This window comes from Oryctolagus cuniculus, chromosome 3 (genome assembly GCF_964237555.1).
Source record: "Oryctolagus cuniculus chromosome 3, mOryCun1.1, whole genome shotgun sequence".
Lineage (NCBI taxonomy): Eukaryota > Metazoa > Chordata > Mammalia > Lagomorpha > Leporidae > Oryctolagus > Oryctolagus cuniculus.
In genome coordinates this window covers 7397024-7416722 of record NC_091434.1, presented here as the reverse complement: position 1 = coordinate 7416722, position 19699 = coordinate 7397024, and the positions used below count along the sequence as shown (strand labels likewise).

Below are 19699 nucleotides of genomic sequence, written 5' to 3'. Positions count from 1 at the left end.
GAGTGAACCATCAGATGGAAGACCTCTCTCTCTCTCTCTGCCTCTTCTCTCTACATAACTCTTTCAAATAAATAAATAAATAAGTAAATCTTTAAAAAAAGAAAGAAATTCTAAATTCTAACCTCCAATGTGATGGTGTTGGGAGGCGATCAACTCACGAGAGCAGAATCCTCAGATGCCATTAGTCCCCTCCTGGGGGCTCCAGAGAGCTCCCTGCCCTTCCTGCCGTGTGAGGTTACAGTGAGAAGGTGGCTATGAACAAGGAAGCAGGCCCTCACCAGACAGCAAATATGCTGGCGCCTTGAGCTTGGTCCACCCCACCTTCAGAACTGGGAGGCCAACTTCTGTCCTCAGAAGCCACATGGTCTACGGTACTCTGTTACATCAGCTCAGACAGAGGCAGCCTCTTTGATATTTTGGATGTTTCTAAATGCATTTGCCACACCTTTTAAATTTCTTGGTTTACTTCCATGGATAGCTGGTCACATATACTGTGGGTAGATGTTCAAAGAAGAACATCATAGAGGCCAGTGCTGTGCTACAGTGGGTTAATGCCCTGACCTGCAGTGCCAGCATCCCATATGGGCGCCAGTTCGAGACCCGGCTGCTTCACTTCCAATCTAGCTCTCTGCTATGGCCTGGGAAAGCAGTAGAAGATGGCCCAAGTACTTGGGCCCCTGCACCCATGTGGGAGACCCAGAGAAAGCCCCTGGTTTCAGATCAGCCCAGTTCTGGCCATTGCAGCCAACTGGGGAGTGAACCATCGGATGGAAGACTCTCTCTCTCTCTCTTTCTCTGCCTCTCCTTCTCTCTCTGTATAACTCTGACTTTCAAATAAATAAATAAATCTTAAACAACAACAACAAAGAGGAACATCATAGGGGCCAATGTGGTGGCATGGTAGGCTAAGCCTCCACATGTGCAGCCGGCATCCCTTGTGGGCACTGGTTTGTATCCCGGCTGCTCCTCTTCCATTCTAGCTCTCTGCTGATGGCCTGGGAAAGCAGGGGAAGATGGCCCAAGTGCTTGAGGCTTGCACCTGTGTGGTGGGAGACCCAGAACAATCTCCTGGCTCCTGATCGACCCAGCTCTGGCCGTTGTAGCCACTTGGGGAGTGACCCAGTGGTTGGAAGACCCTTCTCTCTGTAACTCTACCTCTCAAGTAAATAGTCTTAAAAAACAATAAAAAGAACATTATAATGCCTGCTATGCTGGGAATATACTGAAGTTGTGGATTGGAGATGTGCTGACAGTGCAAATCGCTTACTCCATGTACTCCAGAGGGAGTGGTGGTCTGCCTTCAGCCCACATGAGGAAGTTTGGGTCCATGCCACTGAGCGGGCACGGGCAAACGTCCACCCCAAACCTGCAGCCTTCACACCAGCAAGGCCACACTCTCTGCCCGACGTCCACTCAGAGTGAGAGCCACTGTTGCCCTGGAGAACAAGTCTCAGCCCTCCTTCCCCTGCTCTCCTGTTCCAGCCCCTAGCTGATCAGACCCCATTTCCAGTTCTGGAAAACCAGATTGTATTCTTTCAATTCTGTGTCCTTTTCCTTCTGGGTCCCCCCCCCCCCCAGTGGTCCCTTCCTCCCCGCTGAATCGCTGGGCCCCTCCACCTCCGGCTGGGCTTCCTCCGTCCTCCAGGACGAACAGACGAGTTCCGCCTGCATCGCAGTGTGTGTGAGAGTTCCGGAAGGGTCTGTTCAAGCATTAAAACTGCAGGTCCACTGAGTGCATTGATGCTTTTTTTTTTTTAAAGGATTTATTTATTTATTTGAAAGAGTTACACACACACACACAGAGAGAGAGAGAGAGAGAGAGAGAGAGGTATTCCATCCGCTGGTTCACTCCCCAGTTGGCTGCAACGGCCAGAACTGGGCTGATCTGAAACCAGGAGCCAGGAGCTTTCTCTGGGTCTCCCACGTGGGTGCAGGGGCCCAAGCATCTGGGCCATCTTCCACTGCTTTCCCAGGCCATAGCCGAGAGCTGGATTGGAAGTGGAGCAGCCGAGTCTTGAACTGGCGCCCAACTGGGATGCTGGCTCTGCAGGCGGCAGCTTAACCCACTACGCCACAGAGCCAACCCCCGTTTCTTCTTTAAACTTGATCGAGGCCTATGTGTGTGGCCTATGTGTGTGGCCTATGACAGTGTGAGCACTGTCCACCTTCAGGGATCTCCTAGTTATTGGTAGGGGGATCCTGAAATTTGCTTAATACTATGGTGATGTTTTTTAAAGCGCTAAGCAATTCAGGAACAATTTAATGTATCTCTTCCCTGTTTAACATGGAACACGTGGAGGGAGGCCCAAAGGCGTCTGGCGGAGTCTCCTAAATCCCTCCCTCCCTCTGCCCAGAAATACAAATCAGCGACCCGGAGAAACCTCTTGGACTACAGAAACCCCCCCTGATGGAGAACACACTGCAGTTCTCAGCGTGACTTTTGGGTTGTAGTTCACATTGCAACAGCGAGTTTCTGGCTGTCATGCCACTGTTCCTGTCAAAGTGGATGGGAACAGTCACCCTGAGGAAGAAGGGACTGAGCCACAGGGAACACGCCTCGGATCGCCGTCTGTGACGGGGAGGCGGCTCTGCTGGACCCGCAGGGCGTCCCTGGGCAGCGAGTGTGGACTGACTGAGCTGGAAGGACCCGTCAGCCGAAACACCCCCTTTCCCAGGATGCACCTGTTTCCCCTGGACACCATGAAAATATGAAAATAAAGCTCCACGTGGAAAGATGGAAGCATCCTGAAGTTCCCACGCATGTAGAGTCACCCCCACACCTCAGAGAGGCTGAGAATGGGGGACAGCCCACTTCACTGCTCTTTACCGCTGGGGGCGCTGTTCAGGCTTCCTCCGCCCACGCGTGATGGGCAGTTCTCCGCGTGGGGCGGCCCACTCGCACACATGATTGTACGTTTTCTCTCATTTTCAATAAATCCTGTCCTACTTGGGCACCTTCCCATGTCTCAGCTTGGAATTCTTGTCTCTGTGTGAGACAGAACCTGGAGCAGAAATTCAGGCTCCTGCCCACATGAGACCCGTCTGCCCTCCGCTTCCCTGCACTGCCCACCACCCTGGCCCTGAGGGAACACGCGGTGGTGCCCCCCGCTCCGGATTCAAGCCACTGTGGACTCTGACACTGTACTCCCGGCTGGGGACTTCCCTATGGTCACCGCTGGACACCTGCTCTATGGAGCACGTGACAATGGTTACTTCTCCGGCTCTCTAGAACATTCGGCCTGCTCCTGGAGGGTTCCTTTACCTCCGCACACACCTCCCATATTGGGGTTTCCTTGGTTGCACCCTCAGCCGTTCTCTGTGCACACACTTGGCTGGACAGGCCCCTCTGCGGTTTTGGTAGGGTTCTCCACTGCGCCAGCTCTCTGACCTGAATCATCAACTCCTACCCTCCAACATCACCTTTTCTCTGCCTGCTCGGCCACCAGCCCGCACCTTCGGGGTCAGGGACCACACCTGGGTGGCCCACCTCTGTATTCGCTCAGCCGGCGGGCATCTGGCTCTGAGCACGTGTCCAGTGGAAAAACGAGCGACCTTGTAACAGGAAAGGGGCCCGCGCGGCGACACCCAGGGGCTCCTGGCCCCGAGCAGCTTCAGGGCTGGAGGCGTCTGCGGGACAGGCCAGGGCGAGAAGGGTGGCTGGCACCAGGGTCAGGTGGCTGGCACCGCCCGCTGCGGCCGCTCAGCCCCGCCGCCGCGCACGCAAGGCGCTTTGGCCCCACCCGGCCACCGTTGCGCTCGCGAACGCCGCGCCCCTGACCCGGAAGAGCATTCTCCTTAGCAACTGCGGGTCCGCGGCGGCGCCGGCCTCCCGGGAGCGACGGTGAGGCCCTCCCCGCCCCCTCCCCCTGCTGTATTCGGGACCCAGCTCGAGGCCGGCTCCCCGGGGCTCCGAGGCGCGGGGCTGGGCACCTGCGGCGGCGGCCCGGGGCGGGCGTCCTGCGCCTCCCGCGTCGCTGCCCGGCCCCGACGTCGCCATGCCCACCCCACGCCCCCCGAGCCTGGCGGGTCTGTCTTAGCAGGCCCAGTCCTGGCCCGGCCAGCCCTCCGCCCCTCCCCGGGGTGGCCCGTGGGGTGCGCGACGCAGAGCCTGTGGCCAGGCTCGGGGCACCTGTGGACGCCGTGTCCCGAGCGAGGTGTTCGGGCTGGCCGGCAGTACCGCCTGATGACAGCCCCGGACGTTTGCTCGCGCTTCCCTGTATCCGCCTTCCTGACTCGAGAGCCCCTGCAGCCGAGCACTTCGACCCTCCTCCGGGAAACTGGCTCTCCAGTTGAGAGCGGGGTGTGGTCGCTGTCCCAGAGTCGGTGTCGTCTCGTTTTCTCCACTAGGCCATCTCCCTGGGGCTGGTCTCGAGGGAAAGCGGCGACTTGGGAGGACGTGGGGGCACGTGTTTGTCCCCGCTTTGGGCTTGCAAAGACCCCGTGGCCCCGAGACCCTTCCTTGAGTGACTTTGTACGGGAGCCAGCGAGGACACCGTCAGCCTGATGTGAGCGTTGTTGCCTAGCGAAGTTATTCTTAACCCCGGGATGATGGAGCTAAAGCAGGCACGCGGACACCTTCCGGAGTGGCACTTAGGGACAGATTGCAGATTAGACCCCGCATCCATCATTCAGGGCCGTGTGATTCCATTTCAGGTCAACGTTTGTTAAGCACCGACTGTTACGTGCAGTTGGGGGACGTGGTAGAAGGAAGAGCCTGCAACCCCCCCCCCCCCCACCCCGTTCAAGTGTTAGGAAAGCAGTAGCAGGGCGCTTGTTCCATGCAGAGTACGCGGTGTAGACGGTGGGTGCCACAGTGGGTCAGAGCAGGCGGACAGAGCGGCTTGTGTCAGGATTTCAGGATTTGGTTGTGGATTAAATGGGACTGAATTTGTCTCCATGGGCGAAGTTTGTCTTTGTGGTGGGGAAGACTGCGTCTCACATTATTTCTTTTTATCTAGACTCGAGGGTTTGGGAAATAGTTTCACGTGGCGTCTTGGGGTCCTCCTTGAAAGCTCTTAGGCTGTGTGGTGTCAGCTCTGTGCCCTGCGAACGCTCAGTACGGATCTTTCAGCACTCTTCCGGTGTGAGACCCAGGGTCGCACAGGGGACTCTGCCACTTGGCGATTCTTCTCTTTGCTTCTGTAGTTGTTCTTATGTCTGGATGAAGTACAGTGTAAGTAAGATTAGTTCCCGTCTCGTACATGCTGACGAGTCTCGGAAATGCCGCTCCTTGGTAGCCGGCAGCTGGGCCCTGTTTTGTCTTTGGGATGTGTCTGTGTGTGGGTAAGGCTACCGGCCTGCGATGCTTAGCGTTTGCCTGGAGACAGGAGGGCCGGGCCACTTGGATGCACATCTGAATGGACTCTTGTTTGTTTCTTAGTGTGATAGGGATTTTAGACTCAATTGTTTTGGGCATTAGGGGACCCTAAGTTGTGTTGCTTTCTTGCAGGTTCCGTGTTGGTGTGTTCATTTACTCCACAGCTGACTGAGTGCTTGCCTGGTCCTAGGCGCTGTGCTTGGCTTTGGAGGGGCAGAGTAAGGAAAGGCGTGGTGGTTGTGCTCAGCGGATGACATTCCAGTAAACGCCCGCGCATGTAAAGCTGCGGCCCTGGTGAGTGTTTAGTGAGGGAGCCGCAGGAGTGACACTGGATGCACGAGAAAGGAAGGGGCCCGTCAGAGCAAGCAGCCGGGTCTGGGGAGAGGACCAGCGGCTTCCGTAGGCGTGGGAGCATCTGGGAGAATCAGGTGGGCGGCTGCAGTGCGGGGCAGGGCTAGGCAGGCACATTGGAGAGTTTTTCTGTATCCCCTGAGATCGGAGAAGCCTCTGGGCTTTAACGTGGGGACATGGGTTGGATTTTGTGTAGGGATGAACAATCAGATTGTGTTTGAATAGCTTGCTTTGTGTTTCTGCCATTGCTTAGTATCCGTGTTGTTTTCTGAAATCCCTATTTCTTCAATGTCCTCCCTGTGTTGTGTTGTAGTTGGAGGACCCTCTGTGTCCTACTAGCAAGATTTGTCTTTTTTTTTTTTTTTTTTTTTTTGGTAAAAAGGAATTTTGGGGAGCAGGATTGGTGGTTAGGAGTCAGTGTAGCCGCTAGGGCACTAGGGCAACGCTTTCTGTGACTCTTTCCCCGTTCCCCTTTGCTTCTAAATTGTGGTTGAAAAACCTGAACCATTTAAGTACACGGAAGGGCTTCAGAGAAGTTCGTGCAGAATCCTCATTGTCTTCTAGTTTCAGTGGTGTTCAGTACATTTACCTTATTGCGCAGTGGTCTCCAGAGTTTTTTCATCTTGGAGAACGCACTCTGTACTCCTTAGCAAGTCCTCCCCACCCCTGCAGCTGCGGGAGCCGCCCGTCGGCTTTGGACTGCCTGTGCCTACATAGCTGGTGTCACATCCCCCTGCGCATTGACCCTCGCGCTCCTTCCTTCCCTGGGGTCTTCCTTCTCTCCTGCAGTCCAGGTCCTACCAGTTCTCAAAGGATGGGGCTCCTCCCCACGTCTTTGAACTTGTACGCATACGCCCAGAGTGGAAGAGGCCTGTCCAGCCCTCTGTTCTGGAGCGGACCGCCGGTCCTGTCCAGTTGTCCGTGATCGGCCGGGCGCAGTCGGGATGACTTCCCGGGCCTCTTCTGCTTCTGCTGCCTCGTGATCTACAGCTGTTTTTGGTTAGACCGCAGATGCCACGGTTGCATGGACACTGACTTCCCTGTCCCCGGTCCTTCATCCCCAGGAACGTTGTGTGCTCAGGGAATGCTTGTTGATCGTTTGTCCTCAGGACTTCCATTGCCTGAAAGATTGCTGCACCTGAAATCAGAACGGCGTCTCGTTCGGACCGTTGACGGTCAGATTTACCTTGGGCCTCCTGCAGTGAATGCTTCTTTCCCTCAGTAACCAGGGCTGAGTCTCCCCTTTCCTAATGCCTTCGGTAGTGCATACAATCGTTCATGACCCGTGTTCTTGGCTTCCCTTGAAATTTTGATGGAAGTCTCATGAAAAGCCTTCAGAATAAAAAGTCCTGATGCATGACACCTCTTAGGTTGATTGATTTATTTTGAGGCAAAGATTTATGCTTTTGATTTTTTTAGCTGCTGAATATTCTGAATAACTTTCACCACAGATTGCAGTGCTCCTCTCAGGATGCCTTCAGGACCAGTTGACTTTGATGTTGGGCTGGAAATGCTTTTGAGATTGCTCAATATTCTAAGTTCAAAAGAAGTGTGATGAAGCATTCTCTTGTGTGTGAAAGATTTATAAACTTTTGTTTGTAGTTTGCCCCTTTGTTCCAGGCTTTGGTTGCTTGTGATGCTGTATGATCCACTTCCTTTAAAAAAAAACAACTATTTATTTGAAAGACAGAGAGAGAGAGAGATAGATAGATTAATAGATAGAGCGATATATCATTTATCTGCTAGTTCACTCTCCAGATGGCCACATCCAGGTCTCCCACATGAGTAACAGGAGTCCAAGCACTTGGGCCATCCTCTGCTGCTTTCCCGGGCACATTAGCAGGGAGCTGGGTCGGAAGTGGAGCATCTGGGACTAGAAGCCATGCTCCGATATGGGATATTGGGATCTCAAGTGTTGATTTAACCTGCTGCATCACAACCCCAGCCCTATAATCTACCTTCCAGAATCCAGTTATTAGAATGTTCTTTTATTTTTAACCTTCAAAATCTTTTTTCCCCAATAGTAACTTTTTTATGGGAAGAGAAATGCCATTGATCACATTACAAATAAAGCTATGTGCTTGGAATAGGTAGACAGGTCCCTGAGGTCCAGCCATCTCTTCCATTGTCAGTGATGTTGGGGAAATTTAGGTCTAGCCTTAGGATCCTTATTAGAATGAGGCAGGTAGTAGGACTGTGGAAGATGCTCCTTTTTGTCATGTCACATGAAGTAGAAGGATTTGACAAGGATTTTTCAGCTAGAAAGCATTTTATTTAGAATCACAGCAAGAACTTGGTGTCCTAGGGTTGTTGTTATGTGCCTAATTATGTTGAAGCTAGAATTGGTCAAGTTTAGTCAATTGTTAATCCAGCTACTTTATTTTCCCCAAAAGGAATATCATTTTGTTACTGTAATCGCCAAATTGTGATTTCTGTATAGGGTAATAACTCTTTTACACTGTGGGTGGTAATGTAAATTAGTGCAGCCATTGTGAAAAACAATATGGATATTTCTTTTTTTCTTTTAAAGATTTTTTTTTCTTTCCTCTCTTTCTTTTTTTTTTTTGACAGGCAGAGTTAGACAGTGAGAGAGAGAGACAGAGAAAAAGGTCTTCCTTCCGTTGGTTCACCCCCCAAATGGCCACTACGGCTGGCGCGCTGCGCCGATCTGAAGCCAGGAGCCAGGTGCTTCCTCCTGGTCTCCCACGTGGGTACAGGGCCCAAACACTTGGGCCATCTTCTACTGCCTTCCCGGGCCACAGCAGAGAGCTGGACTGGAAGAGGAGCAACTGGGACAGAACCAGCGCCCCAACCGGGACTAGAACCCGGGGTGCCGGTGCCGCAGGCAGAGGATTAGCCTAGCGGGCCGCGGCGCCAGCCCTTCCCTCTCTACGATTTATTTATGTGTTTTTTTGAAAGGCAGAGATAGAGAGAGACAGAGATTCTTCCATCTGCTGATTCACCCTTGAAATGGCCGCAATAGCTGGGCTGGGCCAGGCCAAAGCCAAAGGTCCAGAGCTTCTTCTGGGTCTCCTGTGTGGGTGCAGGGGCCCAAGCACTTGGTTCATCTTTTTCTGCTTTCCCAGGCACATTAGCAGAGAGCTGGATTGGAAGTGGAGCAGCTGGGTCTTGAACCAGTGTCCATGTGGGATGCTGGCGTCGCAGGAAGCTGGTACTCACTGTGCCACAATGTTAACACCTATTTCTTTATTTGAAAGGCAGAGTTAGTTACAGAGGTAGACAGACACATACACACACAGAAAGAGAAAAGAGAAAGAGGGGGGGAGAGAGAGAGAGAGAGAGAGAGAGAGAGAGATCTTCCATCTGTTGGTCTACTGCCCAAATGGCTACAACAAGCTAGGGGTAGGCCAGGCCAAAGCCAGGAGCCTGGAGTTCTATCTGGTTCTCCTACATGGGTGCAGAGATCCAAGGACTTAGGCCATCTGCTGCTGCTTTCCCATGTGCGTTAGGGAGCTGGATTGGAAGTGGAACAGCCAGGACTCAAACCAGCACTCATATGGGATGCAGGCTTAACTCATTACACCAGAATGCTGGTCCCTGGAGTTTTCTTAAAAAAGCTAGAAGTAGGGGCATAACAGGTAAAATTGCCACCTGCAATGCTGGCATCCTATATAGGTGTTGTTTTGAGTCCTGGTTATTCCACTTCTGATCCAGCTCCCTGGTAACAGCTTAGGAAAAGCAGTGGAAGATGGCCCAAGTGTTTGGGCCCCAGCAACTCATGAGGGAGACCTGAAAGAAGCTCCTGGCTTTGGCCTGGTCCAACCCTGGCCATTGTGGCCATCTGGGGAGTGAACCAGCAGATGGACGATTGATCAGTCTCTTTCTCTTTCTCTCTCTCTGTTACTCTGACTTTCAAATAAAAATAAGTAAATCTAAAAAAACCCAAAAAGGCTAGAAGTAGACTTGCCATATGATCAGCAATCCCACTACTGGATATATTTCCAAAAGATATGAACTCATTGTATCGAAGAAGTATGTGCTTTACCTCGTTTACAGCAGCACTGTTCACAACAGCCAAAATATGGAATCAGTCAAGGTGTCCGTCATCAGATGAGTGGATAAAGAAAATGTGTATTCTCTCTCTCTCTCTCTCTCTCTCTCTCTCTCTCTCTCTCTTTCTCTCTTGGGAATACTATTCAGCTCTACAAAAGAATGAAATTCTGTCATTTGCAGCAAAGTGGTTGGGAGCTAGAGATCATCATATTGAAAGTATCTGTCACAGAAAGACAGATGCTGCATGTTCTTCCTCTGTGTGGGATCTAAAATTAAGAAATAAAGAAGAAGAAGAAAAATCTATGTGTATCTGTTTTGACAGTATTTTGTTAAACCTTGTTTTAAATATTTGTCAAACAAATTGAAAAGAGTTATAGACTACTATAGTATTAATGATTTTGTGACTACTTTAAAATTTATGAGTGAAGTTGAACACCTTTTCATTTGATTGTTGTTTATAGACCTTGCCTGTTTTCCTGCTGACCTTTGGTCTTTCACTTTTTATTTGTTGAACTCTTTATGAAGTAGAGCCATTAAGCTTTTGCAATAAAAATTAAAATGTTATCTCAAAAACATATTAAGTTGAAAAAGAAAATTCTGTACAGGAATTTTCTAAGTGAACATTAATCAATGCATTGAAATTTCACTTTACGAAGCAGGTAAAATGTAGTGCAGAACATATTGTGACAAAATATTGTAAAATTTTCTGGCTTTAAAGTGCCCTTTTTAGTGCAAGTATTTAAGACACAATAGTGTCTAGTTCAGCAAAAGTATTTATATAAAACCATATGTGATTCATAAAATATATAGTGGTTTAATTATATGGTTTTAAATGAGTCTGCTGTGGAATTCAGCGTAACTGCTACAAATACCCAAGGTGTTTTTATTTTTATTTTTTTTTAAAGATTAATTTATTTGAGAGGCAGAGTTACAGACAGAGAGAGGGAGGAGAGACAGGTCTTCCATCTGGGGTTCACTCCCCAAATGGTTGCAGCGGCTAGAGCTGTGCTGATCCAAAGCCAGGAGCTAGGAGGTTCTTCTGGGTCTCCCTTGTGGGTGCAGGGGCCCAAGCACTTGAACCGTCTTCCACTGCTTTCTCCATTAGCATAGAGCTGTATTGGAAGTGGAGCATCCTGGACACAAACTGGCGCCCATATAGAGTGCTGGCGCTGCAGCTAACCTACTACGCCTCAGCGCGGGCCTCTCCAATGTGGTCTTAACAGGAATAATTTGGCTTCAGGTAGGAATGCCTCCCAGAATTTTATCATCTATTTCTGCATTTGTACTAATGATTCTAAGCACTTGATAATAGTTTTAAAATCCTTTGCTCATTCTTTTTCAACTCTTACCACTTTTTTTCCAGTCATTTCAGAGAGCTGTGCAAAATCTGTTTCTGCTGGTTGTGCTTTTTCTTGTCTCATTTTTAGCTTGCTCTTTTTTTTTTTTTTTAAGATTTATTTATTTATTTGAAAGAGTTACACAGAGAGAAGGAGAGGCAGAGAGAGAGAGGTCTTCCATCCACTGGTTCACTCCCTAGTTGGCCGCAATGGTCAGAGCTGCGCCGATCCGAAGCCAGGAGCCAGGAGCTTCTTCTGGGTCTCCCACATGGGTGCAGGGGCCCAAGCACCTGGGCCATCTTCTACTGCTTTTCTAGGCCAAAGCAGAGAGCTAGATTGGAAGTGGAGCAGCTGGGACTTGAACTGGCACCTATAGGGGATGCTGGCATTGCAGGCGGCAGCTTTACCCACCATGCCACAGCGCTGGCCCCAGCTTGCTGTGTTTTACCTGGTTTGTTAGGAATAATCCCATTGGCCTGTTTTGTGTTGTTTCCTTTTGAGCAGAGATTTGAGTGTCTTCCCATTTCGGCAGCACTTCATTCAGTGGTCAAACACAACTTTGACTACAGGGGTAGGATGAATGTGGTCAGTAACTCATTCTGAAAGCACGTAAGAGGCAGCTCTGGATGAACTGGTCCATCTTTTCCTTAACCTCTGAGAGCTGCGACAAAGCAGAGAGCTGGCCTGGAAGAGGGGCAACCGGGACAGAATCCGGCATCCCGACTGGCACTAGAATCCGGTGTGCCGGTGCTGCAAGGTGGGGGATTAGCCTAGTGAGCTGTGGCGCCGGCCAGCATCCTTATCTCTTTCACTGTACTTCATGTTTCTCTTTTATCTGGCTGCTTCTAAGATTTTTAAAAAACGATTTATTTATTTATTTGAAACTCAGAGTTACACATACACACACACACACACACAGAGAGAGAGAAAGAGAGAGAGAGAGAATGAATGAGAAAAGGAGGTCTTCCATATGCTGGTTGACTCCCCAATTGGCTGTAATGGCACGAGGTGGGCTTATATGAAGCCAGGAGCCTGGAGCTTCTTCCCCATCTCCCATGTGGGTGCAGGGGCCCAAGGACCTAGGCTGTCTTCTACTGCTTTCCCAGGCCATAGCAGGGAGCTGGATCGGAAGTGGAGCAGCCAGGCCTGGAACTGGTACTCAAATGGGATGCTGGCACTGCAGGCGGTGTCTTTACCCACTACTGCACAGTGGCAGCTCCAAGATTTTTTTTTTTAAACTGATTGTAGACAAATTGAAATGATGTGGCCGGCGCCGTGACTCACTAGGCTAATCCTCCGCCTTGCGGCGCCAGCACACCGGGTTCTAGACCCGGTTGGGTCACTGGATTCTGTCCCGGTTGCCCCTCTTCCAGGCCAGCTCTCTGCTGTGGCCAGGGAGTGCAGTGGAGGATGGCCCAAGTGCTTGGGCCCTGCACCCCATGGGAGACCAGGAAAAGCACCTGGTTCCTGCCATCAGATCAGCACAGTGCGCCGGCCGCGGCGGCCATTGGAGGGTGAACCAACGGCAAAGGAAGACCTTTCTCTTTGTCTCTCTCTCTTTCACTGTCCACTCTGCCTGTCAAAAAAAAAAAAAAAAAAAAAAAAAAAAAGTATTGTGGTATAGCTTTTTTTTTTGATTGGTATCCTTGAATTTCTTAGATTTTGATTTTATAGTTTACATCAAACTTAGAAAATTTTTGACTGCTACTTTTTCCAATATTTTTTCTTGCCCCACTTCTCTTTTTTGTAGATCTCAGTTATACATACAAGTATAAATTGTCCCATGGGTTACTGATGGTCTTTGTTCATTTTTCTTTTCTTTTTTTTTTTTTTTTTTGTTTCTTTTTAGGTAGTTTATATTGCTGCATGTTCAAGTTCACTAATTTTTTTTTTCTTCCCCAGTGTCTCATCTGCTGTTAGTCACATCTGATATATTTTTCTTCTCAGACATCATAATTTTTATCTCTTAAAATAATCCGGAAGATTGAATTGGATCTTTTTTCTTTTTTCTATGTTTCTTTTCTTTTCTTTTTTTTTTTTTTTTGACAGGCAGAGTGGATAGTGAGAAAGAGAGAGAGAGAGAAAGGTCTTCCTTTTGCCCTTGGTTCACCCTCCAATGGCCGCCACGGCTGGCGCGCTGCGGCCAGCACACCGCGCTGATCCGAAGGCAGGAGCCAGGTACTTATCTTGGTCTCCCATGGGGTGCAGGGCCCAAGCACTTGGGCCATCCTCCACTGCCTTCCCGGGCCACAGCAGAGAGCTGGCCTGGAAGAGGGGCAACCGGGACTAGAACCCGGTGTGCCAGTGCCGCTAGGTGGAGGATTAGCCTATTGAGCCGCTGCGCCGGCCTGTTTTCTATGTTTCTTAACGTGTTTTTCCTCTAGCTTCTGGAAACTATGTAATACAGTTCTAATAATTACTATTTTGCTGTCCTTTAGTATGTTTTCCAAATATTTCTACATTTTCATTCTCTTCGTCTCTCTCTCTCTCTCACACACACATTGACTGAAGAACTACTGTAGGTAATTTCCCCATTTTCATTACTTAGTAGAATTTTGAACATGATTAACTCACAGGTTTAGTGATTGATAACATTTTCTTACTGTAGTATTCTTAGTTCTGCCTCATTAATACTTGCATTGTTTATTTTATAAGAAGCCTTAAATCCTGTGTTCATAAAATTCCTTCCAAAGACGTCAGCATACGTTATGCCAATTCATCTTTTGATTGTTTCAGCCGTAAGCTTACATACCCAAAGAGTATTGCACTTGGTCATCCAGCATCCAGCTTCAGCTTAAGGGTCATCGTGTGGTCTTGACTGCTGGAATGAAAGAAGCGCGCCGATGATAGTGTCGTGCTTCGGAGCCAGGCCTCGTTCTCTGGGACTCTTACTTCTGGCTGGTGAGTAGGAGCATGGCGGGCATTGGCCTTGGACTCACAGTTGCCCACCATGTGCAGAACTGGCTCTGACACTGCAGGTGCGCCACTGGACTCACTGTAATCTTTGTGTCTCAAAGGAATTGAGAGCTGAGGTTCCAATGAATTTCAGTCAGTTAAAAAATAAACGGGAAGAAAAATCTTACTGTTAAAATTGCATCATTCTTCCTGCAGTCCTTTTAATATAACCCTTTTTATTTTTGCATTCTGGCAAGGATTGTCTTTGCCAGAGCTCCCTAAAGTGATTGGCAGGGTTTGAGTTTGAGCAGAGTGCAGTGCCCTGTTTTTATTTTTTTTCTTTATTTTATTTACTTGAAAGACAGAGTTACAGAGAGAGAGAGAGGTCTTCCATTCTGCTGGTTCACTCCCCAAATGACCGAAATGGCCCGATCATGAAGCCAGGAGCCAGGAGCTTCTTCTGGGTCTCCCAAGTGGGTGCATGGGCCCAAGCATTTGGGCCATCTTCTACTGCTTTCCCAGGCCATAGCAGAGAGCTGGATGGGAAGAGGAGCAGCCAGGACTCAAACTGGCGCCCATATGGGATGCTGACGCTGAAGGCTGGGTCTTTAATCCGCTGCACCACAGCACCAGCCCCAGTGCCCTGTGTTGTAGTCCCTCCCTGCCCCTGTGAATTCCTTGCTAATTGCAACTTCAGAAGCAAAGGTGAAAATGAATGATTTTGCTAATTCCTACCTGGAGACTACTTTAGAAGGACATTATGGAACCTAGCAGGTTTTCAGTGGCAGAGATTAAAAGTTTGTGTGAGCCTTACAGCCTTAACTAGTTTGTTTTTAGATTGTGGTGTTTTTATATTAAACACTGAGAACTTACAGAATTATGTATGCAAAATATGCGTAACAGGACCAACCAAAACTGGTGTTGAGGCTGAATTCTCCAATGTAACAGTACTGAGGTAGCGGGGGCCTTTAAGAGGGGTTAGTGCTTGTCTGGAGGGGTGTTTGCAGTCTGCAAGGACGTTCCAGTCTTACGGGAAGTCCAGAGACAGCCAGCTGTTACAAGCAGGCCTGACAGCCCTGAGGAATCTCTCTACTGCACACGCTCCTAGTCCCTCCAGTGTGTGCTCCTGTGGTGGTGTCATCCGCTGTGTTGTGAGGCACAAGAGGCCGCCAGCTATGATCACTTGAATTTGGACTCCAAGCTAATTGTGAGCCTGATAAATGTCTTTTCTTTGTACATTACCCATCCTTAAGTATTTTTGTTACAGCAACACATGACATTTTACTGTGCACTGTTGTGCAACCACCACCTCTCTCTGGTTCCAAAACATTTTCATCACCACAAAAGAAAACCCTGTACCTGTTAATTAGTTGCCTGATCAAATCAGGGAGTTAGTTTTTCCATTTCCTTTTCTTTTCGTTTGGAATCTACTAGCTTCTCTCTGCCAATTATTTATAAGGTAAATGTAATTTATTATGAACTATAGTCACCTCACTGTGCTGTGAAATGCCAGAACTTACTACTTCTATTTTTTTAAAAGATTTATTTTGTTTATTTGAAGGTAGAGAGGCAGAGAGAGAGAGAGAGAGAGAGAGAGAGAGACAGACAGAGATAGAAAGCTGCCATCTGCTAGTTTACTCTTCAAATGGCCGCAATAGCCAGGAGCCTGGAATTCCACCTGGATCTCCCGGAGGCCCAAATAGTTGGGCCATCTTCCTCTGCTTTCCAAGGTGCTTTAGCAGGGAGCTGGATCAGAAGCAGAGCAGCTGATACTCAAACTGGTGCTCTGATATGGGGAATACTGGAGTGAGAAGGGATGGTTTACCTGCCGCGCTGGAATGCTCGCCCCATCTGTCTGTGTTACCTGATGTCCCTCTATCCCCAGTTCCCCCACCCTTCCCAGCCTCTTTTCTAGGTCTAGGTTATTGAATTTTTTAAAAAAAGATTGATTTGAGGGGCCACCATTGTGACGTAGTGGGTAAAACTGCTATCTGCGATATTAGCGTCCTGTGGGCACCAGCTCATGTCTTGATCCAGCTTCTGATGCAGCTCCCTGTTAATGGCCTGAAAAAGCACCAGAAAATGGCCCACGTGCTTTGGCTCCTGCCACTCACATAGGAGACCTAGAAAAAGCTCCTGGCTCCTGGCCCTTGGCTTCAGCCCAGCCTAGCCCCAGCCACTGTGGCCATCTGGGGAATGAACCAGCAGATGGAAGATCTCTTCCTTTCTCCCTGTGACTTTCAAATGAATAGTAAAAGAGAGAGAGAGAGAGAGACAGAGAGAGAGAGAGAGAGAGAGAGGTCTTCCATCTGCTGGTTCACTCCCCAAATTGCTGTAACAACTGGTGCCGGACCAGGTGGAAGCCAAGAGCCAGGAACTCTATCCTGGTCTCCCACATGTGTGGCAAGGTCCCAGATACTTGGGCCATCTTCTGTCTTCCCTGGTGTGTTAGCAGGGAGCTGAACTGGAAGTAGAGCAGCTGGAAATCTAGCTCTCCAATATGGGATGCCAGTGTCTCCAGCATGGCTTAACTCACAGCTCCATTTTTTTATTTTAAACTTGTGCGTATGAGAGAGAACATGTTATATTTATCTTTCTGTGTCTGGCTTATTTCATTTAACATAATGACCTTCAGTTCTGTTCATTTAGAAAAATTTTTTTAAAAAAGCTACTTTACATTTTAAATTAGATCTTTTTTTTTTTTTTTTTTTTTTTGACAGGCAGAGTGGACAGTGAGAGAGAGAGACAGAGAGAAAGGTCTTCCTTTGCTGTTGGTTCACCCTCCAGTGGCCACCGTGGCTGGCACACTGTGGCTGGCATGCTGTGACTGGCACACTGCGCTGATCCGATGACAGGAGCCAGGTACTTATCCTGGTCTCCCATGGGGTGCAGGGCCCAAGGACTTGGGCCATCCTCCACTGCACTCCCTGGCCACAGCAGAGAGCTGATCTGGAAGAGGGGCAGCCGGGACAGAATCCGGCGCCCCGACCGGGACTAGAACCCGGTGTGCTGGTGCCGCAAGGTGGAGGATTAGCCTAGTGAGCCACGGCACTGGCCCTTAAATTAGATCTTAATATCTTATTAACTTTATTCCCAAGCATTTTGTGAGTTTGATTACTATTTAAAATTGATCTTTTTTCTTATTAAATTTTAAAATTTATTATTGTTGTCTTATAGGTATGTTATTAATAATTTATTTCTTGATTTTGAATCTGCTCTTTCTGTTACTCTTGCTGAAATCTCACTCATCTTAATAATTTGAATATATCATTTTAGGTGTTTTAGATAGGCAGCCATATTATTTGTAAATGAGGAAAGCATAGTCTCTTTTCCAATATTTATTCTCCTTATTTCACTTTCTGATTATGTTGGCTAGGACCACGCTAGCACAGTTGTAAGTGGTATCTTGGCTTAGCTTTAATGGGAATGCCAGTAACATTATACTGTTAAGTATGATATCTGCTATATGATATATATACTATAAATATGTGATATTTTTAAAATTATGTAAGCTATGCGCTTTATTAATTTTTTAGATGTTGTTTATACTAATTGGTGATAAATTTTGTTATAATCTTTTAGGACATTTGTTGTCTACTTTCCCCTACATAGTAACTTGTTATTAATCTATTCTCTTAAGAATATACCTTGTTCGAGTGTAGATGTCAATATACTGTGAGGATTCAGTTTGTGAATACTTTGTAGGATTTTTGCATATATGTTCATAAGTGAGATTGGTCTGTATTTTTGTTTTTTAAATGTCTTTTCCTGTTTGGCTTTGTATGCTAGAATGTGGTTAGCTAGCAGCATGTTACTGAGTTTTTCCTCCTACTCTGTGTTTTGGAATAGTTCATTAAACATGGGAAGCAAGACATCTGCCTTCACATTTGTTTATGATATAGTATGTGTTCAGTACTTACATATTTTAAGTTTTTGCAATTAAATCTATTAGTCTTTTTCATTGTTATGTATTTTATGAAATGTAATCCCTATTTTTAAAAAAGATTTTATTTATTTGAAAGTCATCGTGAGAGAGAGAGAGGGAGAGAGAGAGATATCTTCCATTTGCTGGTTCACTCCCCAGATGGCTATAATGGCCAGGGCTGGCCTAGGTCAAAGCCAGGAGCTTCTTCCAGGTCTCCCATGTGGGTGGCAGGGTCCCAAGCACCTGGGCCATCCTCTGATGCTTTTCCCAGGCCATCACAGGGAGCTGGATCAGAAGTGGAACAGCCAGGACTTGAACTGGTGCCCATATGGGATGCTGGCATTGGAGGTGGCAGCTTTACTGGCTACGCCACAATGCTGGCCCTCATAGTCACTTCTTTGTCAAGTTTGGTGTAAAGTAGGTAAAGGATAAAGATGTAGTTCATTTCTTTCCTATATGTAGTTGGTTGACCACTGTTTAGTACCATTTAGTGAGAATTTTTTTTCCATTGAACTGAAGTGCCACTTTATCATACACTAAATATAAATTCACATTTGTTTCATAGCTTTTTATTCAGGCTTCTTCCAGTGATAATCGTTGGTAAACTCATTTGAAAACTAAATTGAAAGACAAATAGTTTTTTTATCAAACCTTCTAACTTTAATCTGTTTTTATTTATCAGGCTCTACTTAAGACTTTGCATCCTGGATGTTTAGACTCTTCTGGTTTTCTTGGGATGTTGTTTGAGATATTGGAAAGGAATTCTCGCTGAATATCATTTGTCTGCTTGTAGTGCTGTGTTAGTTGCCGGGCTGCTGTACCTAAGTGTAGTCTTCCTTTAGCATCTTGTGGGATGGGTTCCTGGACCCCCCATGAATGCTGCTTATATACAGTGGCCCACTGTTTGCTTATAGTCTACACAAATCCTGCTGTATACTTGACATCATCTCTAGATTACTTGCAATACCTTCCGTGATGTAAGTTCTGTGTAAATGGTTGTACTCCTCTGTTGAGGGAAGTCTGTGCGCTCAGTACAGATGCTGGCTTATTTCCTGAACATGTTCTATCCACAGGTGGTTGAATCTGTGACGTGGACCCCGTGGATATGGGGGTCCCTCTCTACCACAGACCAGATGTCTCAGACAACAGAAATTTGCTGTCTCACAGTCCTGGAGGCTGGAAGTCTGGTATCAAGATGTCAGCATGGTGGACTCCTACTTTTTTTTTTTTTTTTTTAATATTTAGTTATTTATTTGACAGGCAGAGTTACAGAGGGAAAGGGAGAGTGAGACGGAGAGGGAGATGGGGAGAAAGAGAGAGAGAGAGAAAGAGAGGGAGAGAGAGAGGATTGATTTTCCATCTGCTGATTGACTCCCCAGATGGTCACAATAGCCAGGTCTGGGCCAGGTTAGGCCAAAGCCAGGAGCCAGGAGCTTCATCTGGGTCTCCCATGTGGGTGGCAGGGGCCCAGATACTTGGGCCATCTTCCACTGTTTCTTCCAGGCCATTAGCATGGGGAGTGGAACAGCTGGCCCATGTGTGGGATGCCAGAATTGCAGGCTTTGGCTTTGCCTGCTTCACCACATTGCCTGCCCTGAAGGCTGTGACGAGAGCCTCTTGACTGTGTCCCCTAGCCTCTGCTGGCTGGTGGAATCTTTGGCATTCTTTTACTTGTAGATGCATTATTTGATCTCTACCCTCATCTGCACATGACATTGCCTCTCTCTGTGTCTGTATCCATATTCTCCCTTTTTATAAGGACATCAATCATGCTAGAATAGGTACCTGCCCTACCCCCGACTTTATCTTAACTAATTATATCTGCAACAACCCTCTTTCTTCCTTCACTATCCAGATGAC

General features: G+C 47.8%; 1 protein-coding gene across 7 annotated transcripts in view; it reads left to right on the top strand.

The window, feature by feature from the left end:
- The first annotated feature begins 3701 nt into the window (after window positions 1–3701).
- The window catches only part of DIS3L2 (DIS3 like 3'-5' exoribonuclease 2), a 385604-nt gene continuing 369606 nt past the window's right edge, over window positions 3702–19699 (top strand). Inside the window, exons 1-4 of one of the 7 annotated variants that reach the window (XM_070070057.1) lie at window positions 3755–3841; window positions 5450–5611; window positions 10788–10922; window positions 13756–13920. The gene's annotated coding sequence lies outside the window, so the exon portion shown is untranslated. Of the gene's footprint in view, window positions 3842–5449; window positions 5612–10787; window positions 10923–13067; window positions 13198–13755; window positions 13921–19699 lie in introns of those variants that run through there. The other 6 variants (XM_070070055.1, XM_070070058.1, XM_070070060.1 and 3 more) reach the window with 6 other exon arrangements.